Consider the following 20,359-nt stretch of genomic DNA (forward strand, 5'->3'; position numbering starts at 1 on the left):
TTTTCCTTCTTATTGTCTTGACCATGAATTGCATTATGTTTGCTTGTCCTACTTTTAGTTTGTGCAATGCTTGCAGAGGTATGTTGGCCAGATCCCTCTAGTATATATAGTCCCATCAATATTTTGCTAATGGTATTAATATTCATCATCTAGGTCAATTATTCTATTAAGAGAAAATGTTGAATTTTGTAATATTATCATTCCTTTTGCATTAGCTAGACTTCTTCTGCAAATAATTTTCCTTCACTAGCTCTGAAATACAGTTTGTATACATAAGGTAATTTGATTCCTTCATGTAATTTATCACTTTTCATAATAGTAGGTCGTTATTCTAGCAACCTTTAATGGTGACTCATGAAACATTTTTATTTTCGTTATGAACTTTGTGTGTGTAAAATTAACTCAGTTACAATCATTCTTTTTGATCTTCAAATTGACCCATTTAAGTCCAATAAGAGCCCTTTAAGTTAACTTCTGTATTCCTTCAATTTGACCATGTTAGTCTTTGGTAAATTTCTACTTTTTTTGGTCACATAGATACTGGAGGATCATCTTATGTATTTCCTGCTCTGCTTGGAATCAGCCATTTAACCAAGTATTCCTAGTTCTTTTTTTTGGAAATGGTATTTAGAGACAATAATCTAAGAATTAGAGAAAAAAACTCATGTGTTCATGCTGTTACAATTTAAATGTAAAACTGAAATTTTATATTTTATACTTGTATTTTTTTCTCTTCTGCTAAAATTCTTGGTTCCTCAAAATCTTAAAATAATTTCTTACTTGCTTTATGCTACAATGTACCTATAATTGCTGCACTAATAATAATTATACCAATATTAATGCCAGTGTAAGATTAATCAATGTAAATTTAAGATATATTTGAGGTTATTTTTGTCATTATAATATATGCCGTGAGAAATTTATAGTCAGTATTCTGTTTTAAGGTTATATGAAGTATTTCTGTTCTCCGTGTAGTTATGCCACTGACTTGATGTACAGTTCAGTTTATCTGATTTCATTTACTTTAATTTTTAAGAAATACTTTTTCCCTTTTTGATTTTTAATTATGTAAAACATTTTCATGTTTCCAAATTCAAAACTATATGAAAAGATATATATATTTTTTTCTTTTTATGGCCACACCTGCAGCATATGGAAATTCCCATCTAGGGGTCAAATCGAAGCTACAGCTGCCTGCCTACACCACAGCCACAGCAAGGCTAGATCCAAGCTGCGTATGTGACCTATGCCATAGCTCGTGACAATGCTGGATCCTTAACCCATTGAACAAGGCCAGGGATCGAACCTTCGTCCTCATGGATACTAGTCGGGTTTGTTACCACTGAACCACAATGTGAACTCCAATATAAAAAGGTATGTTAAACAAATGTCTTCATTCCTGCCCCCTCCACAGTTCCCCCTTTCTTCCCCATAGAAGAAGTTTTCACTAGTTTTTCAATTGTCCTTCTATTATTTCTTCTTGAAAATATAAGCAAAACTAAATATTCACATTAATATTTACTTTCACCTTTCTTACCAAAAATGCATATCACAAGTATTTCTCTGTACCTTTCTTTTTAAAAAACTTAACAATATATCTTGAAGATGACTCCTTGTTAGTATATAGAGCTCTTGCTTATTCTTTTTTACAGTTGTGTAGTACTCTATTGTGTGGTAATATCATAGTATATTTGGCCAATCCATTGTTCATGGACATTTGGTTTTGTTCCAATCTTTAGCTGTTATAAATAGTGCTATGATAAAAATCTTTGTGCATAGAAATTTTATATTTTGTTTGCTTATCTTTGATGTGGATTCCAAAAAGTAGATCTGGGATAGATCTTGAAGGTTAAAGGCATGGAGAAATTACTCTGTAAGTAATTGTACCATTTTGCATTCCTGCCAGCAATATATGAGAGTGCTTGTTTCTCCCAGACACACCCATCAAATATGTTCTCAAGCTTGATTTCAGGACCGACCACTTTTTGCCCTTTTTTTTTTTTTTTTTGCCATTTCTTGGGCCACTCCCACAGCATATGAAGATTCCCAGGCCAAGGGTCAAATCGGAGCCAAAGCCACCGGCCTACACCAAAGCCACAGCAATGTGGGATCCAAGCCACGTCTGCGACCTACACCACAGCTCACGGCAACGCCGGATCCTTAACCCACTGAGCAAGGCCAGGGATTGAACCCACAACCCCATGGTTCCTAGTCAGATTCGTTAACCTCTAAGCCACGATGGGAACTCCAGGACAGACCACTTTTAAGAGAGAAAATGATCGTGGACTCCCAGTGTTGACTTACATAATTTTTTTATTATTGTATTATTTAAATATGAGAAAACATAAAACTACACATATAAATTCTTTTTTTAATTTTATAATAATTTTTAATTTTTTCCATTATAGCTGGTTTACAGTGTTCTGTCAATTTTCTGCTATACAGCAAGGTGACCCAGTCACACATACATGTATAGATTCTTTTTTTTTCACATTATCATGTTCCATCATAAGTGACTAGATATAGTTCCCAGTACTATACAGCAGGATCTCATTGCTTATCCATTCCAAAGGCAATAGTTTGCATCTATTAACCTCAAATTACCAATCCCTCCCCCTCCCTTCCCCCCCCTCCCCCTTGGCAACCACAAGTCTGTTCTCCATGTCCATGATTTTCTTTTCTGTGGAACAGCATGAAGGTACCTTAGAAAACTATACATAGAATTACCATATGAATCAGCATCCCCAATTTGGGGTATATATCCAGAAAAAATTTTCATTGAAAAAGACACATGCACTCGCATGTTCATTGAAGCACTAGTCACAATAGCCAAGACATAGAAACAACCTAAATGTCCTTTGACAGATGATTGGATTAAGATGTGGTGTGTGTGTGTGTGTGTGTATATATATACACAATGGAATACTACTCAGCCATAAAAAGAACAAAATAATGACAGATGACTGGATTAAGATGTGGTGTGTGTGTGTGTGTGTATATATATATATATATATATATATATATATACACAATGGAATACTACTCAGCCATAAAAAGAATAAAATAATGACAGATGACTGGATTAAGATGTGGTGTGTGTGTGTGTGTGTGTATATATATATATATATATATACACAATGGAATACTACTCAGCCATAAAAAGAATAAAATAATGCCATTTGTAGCAACACGATTGGAACTAGAGACTCTCATACTAAGTGAAGTAAGTCAGAAAGAGAAAGACAAATACTATATGATATCACTTATATCTGAAATCTAATATATGGCACATAAATAAATTCTTTATATGGCAAATATACATATAAATATAAACTACAAACCCAATATAATTTGTATTAAAATTAATTTAACATAATTAATTATATTGCTTTTCTGAAATGAAATGGCAACTTGAGTGTGTCAATATGGTATTAATTCTTGCACTGCTTAGCTTCTCATACATTGTATATGGATATACTATTGTGTACTACATATATTGGTCAAGACCCTTTTGGTTACAGGGACAGAAACTCAATTAAAAGTAGAGTTAAAACAAGATAATAACAAAAAATAACTTTGGGGAATATATTGTATTACATACACATAATTGGGAAGATGAAACCAGTATTTAACAAGGGGTGGGTAGACACAGAGGTTTTAGTTATTTCATTTAAACTGTCTCTACCTTGGTTCCTGATTTATTCCATGAGTGCTTCATGCTCAGCCTTTATTTCTCTCCATCCATCTGTAGCAAAGTTGGCCCATGGGCAGCTCGCAGCCAAAGTCATCTTTACAGATCAAGAAGTCCCTATCAAGACATCCCTGTAAAAAAGATCTCTGGTTCCCTCCCAGTATCCATAACCACCAACCAAAAAGAACTTTGACTGGCTTGTTTGGATCACATGTACTTCTTTGAACCAATCATTGAATCTTCTGATCAGCCAGCCTGGATCACATGCCCAACTCCTTTTAGCCTTACCAAAAGTACCCAAAGGAAGACCTACAAGATAGAAAAAACTTAGATATCCCTACCATTGTGGAATGACTTAATTTTCCCACTACTTTTCTCTACAGGAACTGTTGAAAAGTCACTGATTACCATTATGCCACTTGTTCTGCACATAATCCCTATTCTTCATTTATATATTAGGTCTGCTTTTGATCTTTTTTTCAGTCAGACTATAACACTTAAAGTAAAGTTACTTAAAAAAAAAAATGGTCACTGAAATAACATGACAGTCCTCAGTTTTCAGGGGTTATTCAGAAGATATTCATAGTTTTAATTTGCACTATCATAATAGAACCCAAGATTCCAAGAGAATGGATTCAGGAGCCCATCACCCCTCTCAAATCTATACAGATGCCATTTGAGGACCAACTCTTTAAATAGTAGATAAACATGGAATAATTAATTTCATTAATACATTTTTCTAATGACTTGAATATATTATATCTGCTGATAAGTTGAATACCAAATTTGTTATTCAACCTACAATTTATAAAAACAAATATAAACAGAAATATAGAATTAAAACAAGTGTAGAAATTGAAGGAACATTGTAAATCAACTATGCTTTAATAAAAAAATTTAAAAAATAAAACAAATGTAAATATAAATCTATATGCCAAGTACAACACTTGTGCCCACAGGAGCTCCAGCTTAATTGGGTTTACTATAAATTCAATTTTCTCAACTCTGTCCTCTATGTGGTAAGAAATCCAAGTCTCTCTGTATAGCTCTTGTGATTCTTGGGACTGAAAAGCTTATATTTTCTATACCTTATCTCAGTTTCTTTTCTCCTGTATAATGTGGATTAATTGGAGATACAGTTTAAAGATTAGAGAAATCTGCTCTACTGCCTAGAAAGCTCAGTCCTATAAATTGAGGGGAAAAAAAACTTTGAGATACTCTTAACTATTTAGAAGGTATGTAGAAAACTTATGTGGGCATCTAGGAAAACAAACAAACATCTTTTTTTTTTTAATTTTTTTTATTTTCCCACTGTACAGCAAGGGGGTCAGGTTATCCTTACATGTATACATTGCAATTACAGTACAAACATCTTCTTAAAAAGACTCTTATAAAGGTAGCTTAACCGCTTCAGGATGCAAGGGACTGCAACAAAAAGAAGGTTACTGGCTTTGCTTAGCTACAGAAATTGTAGTACAGTACTGAGAATATCTAGCTAATTCAGCAAGTGCTTCTCATATACCTGACCTTAATCTCTACTAGCCAAAGTTTTGTCATATATAGAATGATAGGTGGGCTATATCATATCCTTGGCAGGTTTACTAGTTTATACAGACATGGTCTTTAGTGCTGAAGGAATGAAGGAATGGATTAATGTAGAAGTTAAAGTAAGGTATCAGAGAAAATTTGTTTCCCTACAAATTTTGACTTTTAAGCAAAGATACCATTTCTTCACATAAGACAGATAGGGTAAAATGGAGAACCAGCTTTATGGTGGGAATGAAGCTATCAGAACCTTTGTTTTGATATACCAAATCTTCTCTAGCTAATGCTGGAGAGAGTTCTTATAAAAATGGAGGTATGGTTAAAAATGAACTGGAGCCATTTTTATAAAATGTTTTTATAAAAGTTTGCTTTACAAAACACCCCACATAATTGCATTGAAAAGAAACTCTGATGATATTTCTTGTATTTTGAAAGAAAAACTTAATGGAAGAAATTGCCACCAATAGCACACAGAACATACTGAAATAGCTGAACTTAAGAATAGAGATACTGCTTTGCGGATGTGTCCCATGGTGAAAAGGGTAAGATACCAAATCCTGGGTTAAGGTTGACTTTATGAAATATCCATTTCCATGTAAATGCTTGCACCTTCTTAATGAGCCAGAATTATTGTGGGTAAATTTTAGTAATGGCAATGAGACTTATGTGTGCAAATCTTTCTCTGTGTCACTGGGGGATGGGAACCCTAAGTATGTAAAGTCTCTTGAAGTCAAAAGTAACTTGATCCATATTGGTCACCTAATGCATACTGTGGCTGACTTCACGCTAAAAGGCAATCTGAAAGCCCCAATGCAACATAGTTTTTTGTGTTAATGCTGCTGAGGAGTGTGCTAGCTATTAATTATTTTCACAGTATTAAATATCTGATATTCACTCTTAAGCAAGATTTTAAAAATCACTTATCATAACATTGCCGTTGATATGTAAATTTTTAAAGCAGTATTTCAAAAGGAGGAAAAATAATGCAACCAAACTGTTTATAAATGTTCCCATTTTAAAATAATTTTAATATATAAGAATTAATTCCAACTCTCTCATACTAGTAACATAATTATTTCATCAAGTGGATTTGAATCTTAGTTTCTCAGTTTGCACAAAAAAAAAAATTCAAAAGCAGAATCAGAAATTAAATTGAAGTGTAAACAATGTGTTTTTAGTGAAAATAATGACATATGGTTGATGTTTTCAAAGCTTGGTTTTTATTTTATTTTAAAACTTATTTTCTGACTGGTGTGAGGTGGTATCTCATGGTAGTTTTGATTTGCATTTCTCTAATAATCAGTGATGTTGAGCATTGTTTCAAGTGTTTGTTGGCCATCTGTATATCTTCCTTGGAGAAATGTCTCTTCAGGTCCTTTGCCCATTTTTCAATTGGGTTGTTGGTTTTTTTGCTGTTGAGTTGTATAAATTGTTTGTATATTTTAGAGATTAGGCCCTTGTCAGCTGCATCATTTGAAACTATTTTCTCCCATTCTGTAAGTTGTCTTTTTGTCTAGTCACTTATGATGAAACACTTAATGTGAGAAAAAAGAATGTATACATGTATGTTTAACTGGGTTACCATGCAGTACAGTAGAAAAAAATATATATATAAATAAAAAATATATGATAAAAATATATATGATTTTAAAAAACCTTATTTTCATTTATAGCTTCAACAGGGTTTTCCAGCAGGTGTCACTGTAGGCAAATATAAAATGACAAATACAAAGTTCATACAGCTTGCTGCCAGTGGTTCCTTGAGAAAAGAGCAGGTTATTTTCAGACTTCTCAATTTGTTGTTGTTGTTGTTGTTTTTCAGGGCCGCACCTGCGGCATATGGAAGTTCCCAGGCTAGGGATCCAATCGGAGCTGTAGCTGCCCACCTACGCCACAGCCACAGCAATGCAGGATCCGAGCCGTGTCTGCAATCTACGCCACAGCTCACAGATCCTTAATCCACTGAGCGAGGCCAGGGATGGAACCCGCATCCTCATGGATACTAGTTGGGTTCATTAACCACTGAGCCACGATGGGAACTCCCTCAATTATTATTTTGTGTTTTGTTATTGTAATATCAGTCCCCTAGCATTGTTTTTTTGTTCCTGTTGATGCATTCACAAACTACCCAGTTGAATGAACAGGAGCAGCACATGTGCATGATGAAATGATGACATGGCAAATGCTACCCATTTTGAGGGGTAGAACCTTTATTGTTTTGTAAGAAAGAACCTTGAAATTGTGAAAAGTCCAATTAAAGCACAATATTTTAATCCTGAAGTGTTTGAGGGATCTTCTCTAACAATTTAATTAATATTTTCTGATTTTTATGGTTGCTGTATAAGCTTTGCTTCAAAAACTAAAGTTTCATCAGGGAGGAAAAGCTTTAAAAGTATTCCATAAAAATGCTTATCATTAGTCTGGAATAAGTATGAGAAAAGGGAGAATAGTAGTAATATCTTGGTTCCTTGAAATTATGCTTTAATGGTTGGGTTAGAATTAAATTCATACTATTCAGCCTGAAAAGAACATCTCATTGGGCCCCAGAGCAACCACTTCTGAACATATTATCAAGAGGAAATCCAGACAATCCTTTATTTCTCCTTCTCCCCTTCCTTTTAGTATGCACAGAGCAGGGAAAGGGAAGCAGAGTGATAAGGTACTGGCAGGAAGAATTTTTCAGAAGTTATTTTTGCTAATTTCAAAGTTTTTCTTTTCTGGTGACTACAAACATCTCTGCTTAACTTTCTTGGCTTCTAAAGCAGGGTTTGGTCTGCATCTGTAGGCTACATTTGGCTGTTGACAATTTGACATGTACATATAGAGTTTAAAGAGAAATGCACAACACAAAACGATTTGAGTACTCTCCTCACTCCACATCCAATGGAAAAGGTCCACGTGATTGAAAAAATTATGTTTTGTACAGTTCATTCTTAAGAGGACAAAATTGTATTACATGCATCCAGGCAGGTAAGCAAAAATATTACTTTCTTCACATTACAATCAACTCACAAACTCTCAGGGAAATTGCTGGTTCCTGTGACTACAGTTCTTGAGCTCAAAATAGGATCCACATCTCCTGACTCACTTCTTTCCTCTAGAACACGTTGCCTAAAATAGGAGAGGTTTTTTGCATCTGAAAACATGTTTTCTTTTTAATAATACTGCTAGAGTCGATTGAGGCCTGACTCTACCTGGACTTTGCACATCACACACACTCTCTCAGTAAAATTCTCCTTGCTCCTCTTTCCTAGGAGATGAGTAAGGTCATCTGCATTACACTGACCCAGGAACAGTTTGAGAGTGCTTAACATACACAGAATCCTGTAGCCAGAAAGGAGAGACAAGGGGTCTGGATTTGGGCCTTTTCAAGTCCAAAAGCCTTTGTTCTTAACCTCTACACTCCCACTGCAAAAGTGGAGTGTTATTTAGGAGAATAACAAAACTATCACTGGGAAGTCACACAAAAAAAGAATGACACCCTTTTCCCTGTATTTTGTGAGCTTTTAAGTTAGAGCCAGCCTCATCATGTTTATGGTATTCAGCCACAATCCTGTGGGATGATTGGCTGTTGTTCAGAGTGATGATCCTGTGATCCTAATGCTATTTCCCTAATTTTGCCTATTAAGCAGGATTATATATCTATACATTTAAGGCAAGATTCTTCTTTTTTTTAAAATGATTTTTATTTTTTCCATTATAGCTGGTTTATAGTGTTCTGTCAATTTTCTATAGTACAGCAGAGACCCAGTCACACATACATGTATACATTCTTTTATTTATATTTTTAAAATTGAAGTGTAGTTGATTTACAATGGTGTGTTAATTTCTGCTGTACACTAAAGTGATTCAGTTTTACATGCATATTCTTTTTAATATTCTTTTCCATTATGGTTTATCTCAGAATATTCAATATTGAATATGGCTCCCTGTGCTATGTAGTAGATCCTTGTTGTTTATCCTTTCCATATGTAGTAGTCTGCATCTCCTAACCCCAAACTCCCAGTTCATCCCTCCCCTAAATCCCCCCTCCCCATAGCAATTATAAGTTCTCTATGTCCAAGTCTGTTTCTATTTCATAGATAGGTTCATTTGTGTCATATGTTAGATTCCACTTATAAGTGATATTAAATGATATTTGTCTTTCTCTTTATGACTTACCTCACTTAATATGCAAATCTCTATTTCCGTCCATGTTGCTACAAATGGTATTGTTTCATTCTTTTTTAAGGTGGAGTAGTATTCTATTATATAGATGTACCACATCTTCTTTATCTAAGGCAAGATTCTGAACAAAATCAAAAGCTCTTCTGGAAAAAGAGAAAACTCAACAACTGTATGCTTTGAACACTATAATCTCATAGCATAATATATTTTAAGGAAGTATAGTAAAAATAGTAAAATAACCTTAAAGAACTAAGAACTACCTCAAAATTCAGTTTGCAACATGTTAGAACATTTCTATTTGAGGCTTTTGAGGCATTTAGACTGTAACTTTTATAACTGTAATGTGGTTAAAAGTTTACAGTGGATTTGAAGTCAGAGAATCTTGGACTGAAATTGTGTCTAACTTTCCTAAACCTCAGTTTTCTGTGGTTATTATGTGCTAGGTACTGTACTAAGGGCTTTCCAGGCATATCTCAGTTTATCTTTCAAAAACCCAGTCAGGTAGACACTATTATTTTATCCCCATTTTACAGAGGAAAGAACTGAGTCTGAGAGGTTAAATCCTTTGTCTAAGACCATGTAACTAATAAGAAGTAGATACAGGATTTCAATGAGGCTTTTGACTTTTAATGGCTCTCAACTACCATAGGAGAATAACTTCTTATATAGTTATTATGAATATTAAAAGAAAAATTTAACTGGGGTAATGTATGGGAGGCATTTTTGTAGGCATTAGTAGAAAGACATTTTTTGTTGGGGGGTCTGTTTGATTTTGGAACTAGAAGGAGGAGTCTGACAGACTTATCCCTAAAGTTATGAGGGAAACTAAGAATCTGTCTTAGGAAATAATCTATTTTAAGGAATTACTGGTTATTTGGATTTTATTTTCTTGTCATCCTATTATTTCACTAGTTAATTCTTGTGTTAGAAATAAAGCTGTGTTCAAGTATGTATGTGTACATACATAGATTTGCAGTTAAAATGGAATATACAAGCATATGCAAATGTTAGAAATCATAACAGTTAATTGAAAATTTTATATAAAATATCAGATTTACTTTTTAAAAGATACCTATTTATGGTGTCACAGGTAATATATGCTCATCATAGAAAATTTGGAAAATAGAGAAAGTATATATAGAGAAATCATGACCCCAGCAAATAGAAATAACTGCAGTTAACATTGTATTCTTTCTTTTTAAATATATTCTTAATACACATGATTTTATACTCTTAAAATGATTTTTATTACATTAAAAAATTGTTATAAGTTTACATTGTAAAAAAATATTTGAAGTCCCTTGTGATTCATAACATTGAGACACGGCACACCTGGCAATGGAGAATTCACTGCTGAAAACAATTTCTTTTCAGTCCAACAAGCTGTTATTACAGTATTTGAATATAGTTATCCAACTGCCTCTCCTAGAATGTATTAGGCATGTATTAGGAGGTACTTGCAACACCACTGAAGAGAAATGCTAAGGGCTGGAGCAGACAAGGGGCTGTGTAGACCGAGGGGAGTGATGTGCTGGGCAGAGCACCATAGGGTTCTTGCAGGGTAGACGTAGGGGGCTGATGGTATAGTTACAGACTACCGGAAGACAGAAAACATGAAGCAATAAAGTTCTGTGTACTTTGAACAACAAAATAATGTTTTAGCCTGGCGAGGCTGCTGTAACAGACCTCCATAGACTGGGTGACTTATGAACAACATAAATCTATTTCTTATAGCTCTGGAGGCTGGGAAGTACAAGGTCAAGTTGCCAGCAGATTTAGTGTCTGATGAAGCCCTGCTTCCTTGTTCATAGGCAGTCATCTTCACACTGTGTCCTCATATGGCTAAAGGTGGCAGAGAGCTCTCTGGGGTCTCTTTAAAATGCACTAATCCCATTTGTGAGGCCTCCATCCTTAGGATCACATTAGCCCCCTCCCCCAGAGGCCCTACTTCCTAATACCATCACACTGGGGGTTATGATTTTAACAACTGAATTTTGGGGGAGCACATTCAGTCTATAGCAAGTAGTTATGCTTTGAAACAGGAAGATACACTGAGCTCAAACTCAAAAGGAGAATAAGATGACAAACTGATGTTTTCTCTCTGATGAATATTGGGAGAGTTTTAAAGGCTCTAGGTGTCAAGACTCTCTAAGGCCTTGAAATACTTGGATAAAAATGACAGAAAGACGTGGACATTCCTGAGTCTGTGGTTATCTGATGCTGAAACCCAAGATGTGAGACATTTAAGTCTTTTACCTCAAAGTAAAATGGAAAACTAGGATTAGATTAAAATGTTTTAATAGTGGTTGAGAAATTATACTTAATTTAAATTTCTTTCAATTTTTTTCCCTAAGTTACATATTATAATCTTCAGCTTTTTGTGTCACTGTTGTCTATAGCATATAAAATGGTCTTGTAAAAAATAAATCAAATCCCATCACTTGCCTGCTTAAAAGTTTTCCTAAATGGCTTCTTGACTGTGACTGCTACGGATCTTCACTTATACTTCCTAATCCCAGTGGATTTTTGAATCTCTACTGGGATATTCTAACTTCAAGCCCGTTCCCTCCCACGTTTACTTGGTAGGTGTCCATTCAGTTTGGTTTCCCTGCAACTTTGGCAAAGACAAAGATAAGTCCTAAAGAGAATAGAAGTAGTTCATTGAAAGAAGTTGTCCCAGATCTCTATCTATTTGAAGTGATCTATGGCCAGAAAATTATTTATGATAATTTATACACACACATATATAGGCATACACACACACACACACACACACATGCACACTATCATTTCTCCTTAGGAGCACAAGACTTGACTTTTAGGATTTCTTCAAATGAAAATTGAGGATTTGAGTATCTGTGAGGATGAAGTAGCCTTGGTGTGGGTGGCTAACACACATTTAACTGAGGTTAAATCAAAAGAGATTTTAGATACTTTTAAAATGAGTAGAGGAGATGCTGGTAAGAAAGAAAAAAAGTCACAGATTTTAGGGGAACATTTGCTGCAAGATTTTAATGTCAGTCTAGGTAATGTCTGAGGTGAAATCTCATTTATCCATTCATTCAACTATGTATCTTCCTTTTTATCTTCCAAAAAAAATTTTAAGTATCTTTCTACATTTCTCAGGAGAACTGGCTTTAAAGCATAAATTCTTTTATCTAAAGAAAAATTGGGGAGGATTGAAATTGAGAACTCCTTGTTAACCATTATGAGAGCCCTGTGCTTTGAAGTGGCTCCATCCATCCATCTAGCCATCTATTCATCCATTCATTCATTTATACGTACATATATCATTCACCCAACATTTATTAAATACCATCTACATTTCAGATACTGTGCTAGGAATTGGCATTCAAGGACAAATATCCTTTCCTGTTGCTAGGGGTGGTGGTGAGTTTAAACCATGAAACAGTCTCAAGTTTTGGGATGATCATTAAATTGAGACTCAGAAGAACTGAGTTTATCTTTTTTTTTACCCTTATTCATTTCTCTGTTTTCTTTCTTGAGCCGTAGGTACTCATTTTCTCATCTCCTCTGTGAAAAAAAATGTAGTCCACTGACACTTGAGAGGCATTCACTTGGCTGTAAATACAGTGTCCAATATGTAGTAAGCTTTTAATAATATCTTATCAAATGAATGAATAAACAAATTATTATACCCAGAGGCCTTCAGGAATTCATATTTGGGATTATGATAACAGCAACTTTTCCATTTAAAATCAATAAAAATATAACCAGTTGAAGTAACTTCTTCAGATGGGGACAGATGGTAAATCTCAAGTTGAGAAGCCCTATCATGATGACCTTTTTCCCCAGCTAGACCATTTATCCCTTTCATTCTAAGAGGTCACCAAAGGCCACTTCTGAGAACCTCACAATGGAGAAAACGATTCATTTTTTAAAATTATGACCAAATTCAGAATAGTTTTCTGTGATTTTGCACATTCACAAATAATAGATTAAAAAAAAATCTGCCATCATCTAATGGTCTGGGAAATTTTTAGAGTTTGGAAAGAGCTTCTAATGTTTGGAAAGGTAGGGAAATCATCCTGTAGGGTATAACTTTGGGTAAGTCAGTTATTCCAGGGAGGGCTAGACCAAATTAATGATAGCCAATATTTGCTGAGCATTCTGGTGCTTTACATGTATTAAATCATTAATTCTCACAGCAACCTCATAATTGAACCTTAGTATTATTAAGATCTGCATCTTGCAGGTGAGGAAAGAGAGGCAAGGAAAGTCTAAGACCCAGGTTCTTTGCACTGGTAAGTGGTAGAGCCAGGATTTGGACTCAGCCAATCTGAATTTAAGGTTCACATTCTAAACCACTGCTTATTCTGCTTCCAAAATATATTTTTTTCTCTTCTGCACTATTTTTGTTAGATCACATCAAACTAATAGTTAAACAGTGTATAAGGAAGATGGTTATATATCCTTAAAACCCATTGGCATTAAACTATTAGTATGCATGTTCAGGAATTTTACTTGTATTTAAAAACACCATTTTAATTTTGGCATTCTTTATAGGTAATGATAACATTTATGTATATATTTCTTCTTGCATTAGACTCACAATAATTATGTAATTTCCTTTACTTAAGGTAGAACAAACTGTTAATAAATTGAGTGGTTAGTGCTTAAAGACTGTTAAAAAGCACTTCAAATAACATGACAATCTAGTCTTACAGTAATACCAGGTTGTTAATTAGCTGAACTACCCAAATACAGAGATTATAGTTAAAATGGTTTTGAGTGGGTGGTGGTAATGATGCGCTGCCTGTTTTACAACATCCTCTGTGCCATGCACTTCAACTCTCATTTTTTAAAATAAAAATTTCCAATGCTACTTAAAAGCTCCTTTTCTTAAAAGAGATCTCTCTGAAAAATAAAGGTCTTGCTAATTAAATAGTTCTATAAACAAAGCATCTTGCATCAATGGAGAAATATGTAAGAATGAAATGCTCAAGGCAGGGGATTTTTCTCTACTCTAGATACAGAATAAGAAAATGTCATTCCTGTTGAACCTTTTGGAGATGGTTGTTTTAGAAAATTTTAAAATACCTTGACAACTGAATTAAAAAAAATTATTTGAAAAAAAGTCATTTTTACTTTTTAATAGCAGCCACGTTTGTATACTTTTAAGCATGGTAAAGATCTCTCCAGTCTTAATGTCACTGCCCATTTGCAGAGAAGGACCCATGATATTTATTGCTAGGAAAGAAGGCCCATGGTCCTTGATTGTTTCCACATTCCCAATGGCAATGTTTCTCATCAGGGCTGTGTCTTGGGCAGTCATATAACTTCCATTTAATTCTGTAGCCAAACAGCACTTGTTCAATAAATATTTCTTGAGTGTTTTTAATATCCCAGGCCTAGGGCAAACTTTGGGGGATACATTCATAAGTAAGAAATGGGCCCTGAATTGACCTGGAGAGGAGTCGCCTATGTATATGGAAAATTACATTGAACATATTCATCATTGCAAGAGAGATCCCATACAGAGTGTTGTGGAATTGGAGGCAAAAACAATGATCTATGCCCTGGTTATAGAGAAGAAAGGAAATTATAATAGAGTATTGATTGCTGGCCAAGAAAAATTTTACAAAGGAAATGATAGTTGAGCATCTGGAATGATGAGGAAAATTCTGTTAAACAGTGTTAGAAAGAGTATTTCATTCAGAATGAAGGGACTTAAAGACTAAGAGCAGGGCTGAGGAATTGGATAGGCTTGAATTTGAGTTCTGTGCTATGCAATCTGAACAGCTACTTATCTCCTCAGAATAAAATGGGAATAGCACTGCCCATCTTGCAGAATTGCTGGGAGAAATAATGATAATGTCTATCGCCCTGGCCCAGTGCCCAAGCACAGATCTTTTCACGAAGGGCTCCTTCCTATCATTCAGGTCACCTCCTGACCACCCTTTCTAAAGTTAACTTTTATCCCAGCTAGGATATTTCTTAATTTACATAATTATTACCAATCTCCCACTCCCCCCCCCACCCCAACACCCACACTGGAATGTAAGCTCCCTGAGGGTAGGGATTTGTCTTGTTCACTGCTGTAACTCCATGCCTGGCACATAGTAGGTTCTTAATAAATATTACCAACATTACTAATGTTATAAAACCATGAAAGCACATGGTAATTCATATGCATGTATGGCTGTAGATGAGGGCTTATTGATGGGGTAGAGGAGATGAAGCTAGTGTTACACTCAAGGTTTTAACTGGAAGTTGCTAAAGGGTTTGAATTGTATCTGCCAGGTATTTCAGTAACTATTTGGAACAAGAATAGAGGTTCACTTTGTCAGTAGCGGAAAGTCAGCTGATTCTTGGTGTGATTTAAGAGATGCTAAAGCCTCACCTACTCTGACTTTGAGAGATTTCTCCCAATTTTTCTTAAGGCACTGAAGTCCTTTGTATTTGGGAGGAGTCATGCAGACTTTCTATCCCAGCCAAACACTGTTCACCTCCGTAAAGAAAGTAGAATCTTTATTATTTAGGTAAGCAGAGTACTGCAGAGTTAATTGTTTCATGTTGGATCAGAGAGAATTGGAAGTGGACCCCTCTTAATTTTGTGAAGGAGGAACAGATTCTGCACAGACGGTTGTAGAACGACTGGTTCACCACTATATGTTCCTTCTACTGTGCTCCACTGTCTTTCCTTCACATTTTGTCTTCCTCTTTTCCATACTTCAGCCTTCAGATGAAGCTGCCATTCACAAGCCTATTGCCCTGGACACATGATTTGTTCAGGGATGTGCACCTGACCCAAGCAGGACAAGTTAGAGTTCATCCCTGGAGTAGATAATGAATGCCTAAAGAATTACTTAGGTGTTTCAAATAAGATGTCACTTATTAAGAGAGTGGATTGAATAGGCCATGTTTATGTTTTGTCAAGTGGAATTGCCATATAGCAACTCACAAAATAGGAATTTCCCAATTTTATAATACATTCCTAAAAACCTGGGGTATTATAGAATAAACATGAGCTATTTAGTTATTTTCTGGATGATGTTAAGTACATATAGGATGGTGATGGCATCAATATAGTAAAATATGTTTATTTGAAAGTACCAAATGAATAGAGCCAAGAAATAGCACCCTATGTATCAAGTTTGTTTTAACCAGATTTATTCTCAGTTTTCCAAATGACTGCCAAAAGTTTTATGACTATGTGGAAAAGATAAAATGTTAATTTTGTCTGAAGTTGTACTCAAGGTGTTTAGACAACATGGATATTAACCTTCATAATTATTTTTTGTGGACTTCACTGTGAAAAAATAATTGCATCTGAACAAGACATATATTTCATATAACATATATTTCACAAACATTTTTGCCGCTTTTCTCTACCATTAGCTGCTATAGTACACTTGAGGCTCAGAGAAATTCATTTTCTCCCTCTGGGCTAAATAGTCCATTTTTCTATGGTGCGGTGTGAGTCATTTACATATTTACTGTAGACACATAGTCCTCAGTGCCTTGCCAAAGGCTCTGTGGCAGGTGCTATATCTATAAGGATGATTAAGACACCATGTCCATCCTCAAAGAAGTTCACAGTCCACTGACCAGGTTGAGTGTCTATCTGGAACTTTAAAGTTCAGGGAGAGTGGAAAGAGCCTAGAAATAAAGCTCAAATGGCAAGCACAGGTTTGATTGTAAAGAATTCTATTATCTCCATGCCCTTAAATTTAGCCCTTTATTCTGAGGCTGTGTGTTGTCCTTGAAAATATGGAAACAAGGAAATGACAGGATTAGATCTGAATTTTAGCAAAAGCACTCTGGTGGGAGTGGAGAACAGATTAAAATGGATCTGTTATGGGTTGAACTGTGTCCTTTTTCAAAAAAGATGGTTGATTTTCTAACCCCTAGTCCCTCAGACTGTAACATTGTTTGGAAATAGGGTTATTATACATGTAATTAGTTAGGTTATGATGAGGTCATACTGCAGTCAAATGGTTCCCTAATCCAGTATGAATGGTGTTCTTATAAAAAAGAGAAATTTGGTCACAGAAACAGACATGCGCAGAGGAAATATGATGTGAAGAGATGCAGGGAGAAAACGAGTCAAGAAGAGAGGCTTGAAACAGATTGTTCCCTCATACCCCTCAGAGGGAACCAACCCTATTGACACATTACTTTTGGACTTTTCCCCTCCAGAACTTATCTATGTAACTATAAATTTCTGTTGTTTAAGGCACCCGATTTGTGGTAGTTTTTTTGTGGCAGCCCTATGAAACCAACAAATAACCTCAGTTAAGAGGACCAGTGAGAGTCTAAACTAAGGTGGGGCAGGGTGAAGAAAAAAGATTGAAAGATATTCAGCAAGTAGAATTGACAGAACTTGGTGACCAATTGGCTATGTGGAATTAACACAGTGATTAAGATAGACCTAGATTTTAGTCCTGGCTCTCTTACTATTCAGCTGTTTGAACTTGAACAAGCCATTCATCCTCTTTATGCTGTAGTTTTCCTTTCCTTTCCTTTCCTTTCCTTTCCTTTCCTTTCCTTTCCTTTCCTTTCCTTTCCTTTCCTTTCCTTTCCTTTCCCTTCCCTTCCCTTCCCTTCCTTTCCCTTTTTCTCTCCTTTCTTCCTTCCTCTCTCTCTCCCTCTCTTTTTCTTTCTTGTCTTTTTATGGCCACACCTGTGGCATATGGAAGTTCCCAGGCTACAGGTCTAATCAGAGCTGCAGCTGCCAGCCTATGCCACAGCCACAGCAACACAGGATCTAAGCCGTGTCTGCAGCCTACACCACAGCTCATGGCAATGCCAGTCCCAACGCACTGAGTGAGGCCAGGGATCCAACCCGTATCCTCATGGATACTAGTTGGATTCTTTTCTGCTGCACCGCAATGGGAACTCCCCATTCTGTAGTTTCTTATCTGTAGGGTGAGTCATGATAGTTCCTGTCTCCCTGCGTTATTGTGACTATCAAGTGAGTGCAGATTAAAATTTATTACAGTGTTATGGTAATACTTAATGTGGTAACATTGGTAAATATAGTAAATACTCAATAAAAGACTTTTTTAATATATATGTTTTGTGAAAGAAATTGAGAATGACTCATATTTCTGACTTGGCCATCGACAGGGCTATGATAATATACAGAGAGAAGAAAAATATTGGAGAAGAATATTTGGGATGGAGGATGAGAAATTCAGTTTTAATTGAATTTTAAATGTACAAGCAAATTATTTATTATTACAAATACAGTACCTTGCCTTTTTGTTAACTTTCATAAAGTTTAAGTTTTATATTTTCAACTTAACAAAAGTTTGTGTTTTCCATTAGAGATTATCTCACAAGGAAAATGAAATGACCACCATTGTGTTTTGAGGTTATTAGGGAAAAAGAGTTGTAAAATAATATTTGTTTAAAACCCTTTAAAATATATATTGATTGAATTTGTTGTTACATTGAAGATAGAAACATTGATTTTTGACAACTTGACCAACAGTTAGTTCTTAATTAATAGCCTGCACTAGTCAATTTATGATCACTCTTTCTCTTGGATGAATGATCTTAGATGTGATCTATAGCAGAGAAGTTGAACCATCTGATAGAAGTTAGCCTTGGCTAGGTTTCAGTTCTAGGCAGATAAAATACAGGATACCCAATTAAACTTGAATTTCAGATATACAATGAATACTTTTTAAGCATAAATATGCCCCAGTATTGTACAGAGAACATTTATACTGAAAAAGTATTTGTTGTTTATCTTAAATCCAAACAAATGGTGTTCTGTGTTTTTATATACTAAATCTAGCAACTCTATCTCAATTCTCTTGATGGAATATGCTTCTGTGGAAATATTTAAAAATATCTAAGTTCGTAATCATCCTGATTTGAGGTATAGTTTCCCTAAAATTTGGCTGACGTGATTTCTCAAGAGCCTTTCTTGAGTTTGGGGATTTGCAATTAGTGATTTAATGGAGAATATTAAACAAGTACATTGGGAGTAAACACTGCCTAACACTATGCAGTATTTAACAGTTTATAGAGGTTGAAAGGATCAACCACATGCACAGTTTCTAAGAGTGATATTTTTATAAAACATTGTTTAACAGATTAATTTCCATGAGAAGCTACTTTGTTTTCTCTCTACCGATGAATAGACTAAGACAGAATGACTAGATGCAGCCACCATAGAGAATAGTATGGACGGTTTCTTAAAAAACTAAAAAGAGTGTTGCCATATGATCCAGCAGTCCCACTCCTGGACACCTATCCAGAGAAAACTCTAATTTGAAAAGACAGATGCACCCCAACATTCATAGCAGCTCCATTTACAATAGCCAAGACATGGAAGCAACCTAAATGCCCATTGAGAGATGAATGGATAAAGAAAATGTGGGGTGTGTGTGTGTGTGTGTGTGTGTGTGTGTGTGTGTTTATAATATTTAATGGAATATTACTCGTCCATAAAAAAGAATGGAATAATGCCATTTGCCACAACATGAATAGACCTAGAAATTATCATACCAAGTGAATCAAGCTGGAAAGAGAAAGACAAATACAAATACTGTATTATATCACTTATATGTGAATTCTAAAATATGAAACAAATGAATTTATTTACAAAACAGAAACAGACTCACAGTCATACAAAGTAAACTTATGGTTAACCAAAGGGGAAAGGGAAGGGGGATGGGATAAATTAAGAATTTGGGATTAGCAGATACAAAGTACTATATACAAAATAGATAAAATATACAAAGTCCTACTATACTACTATATAGCACATGGAACTCTTTTCAATATCTTATAATAAACCATAATGAAAAAGGATATACAAATACATTGGAAGTATAGATCTATATCTCCTTCACTGTGCTGTATACCAGAAACTAACACAACACTGTAAATCAACTACACTTCAATTAAAATTAGATATAATGACTATGTCTGCCTTTTTCATGAAGATGACAAGCCTTTGTGTTGTGCTTACCTTTG

This window comes from Sus scrofa, chromosome 13, assembly GCF_000003025.6.
Source record: "Sus scrofa isolate TJ Tabasco breed Duroc chromosome 13, Sscrofa11.1, whole genome shotgun sequence".
NCBI lineage: Eukaryota > Metazoa > Chordata > Mammalia > Artiodactyla > Suidae > Sus > Sus scrofa.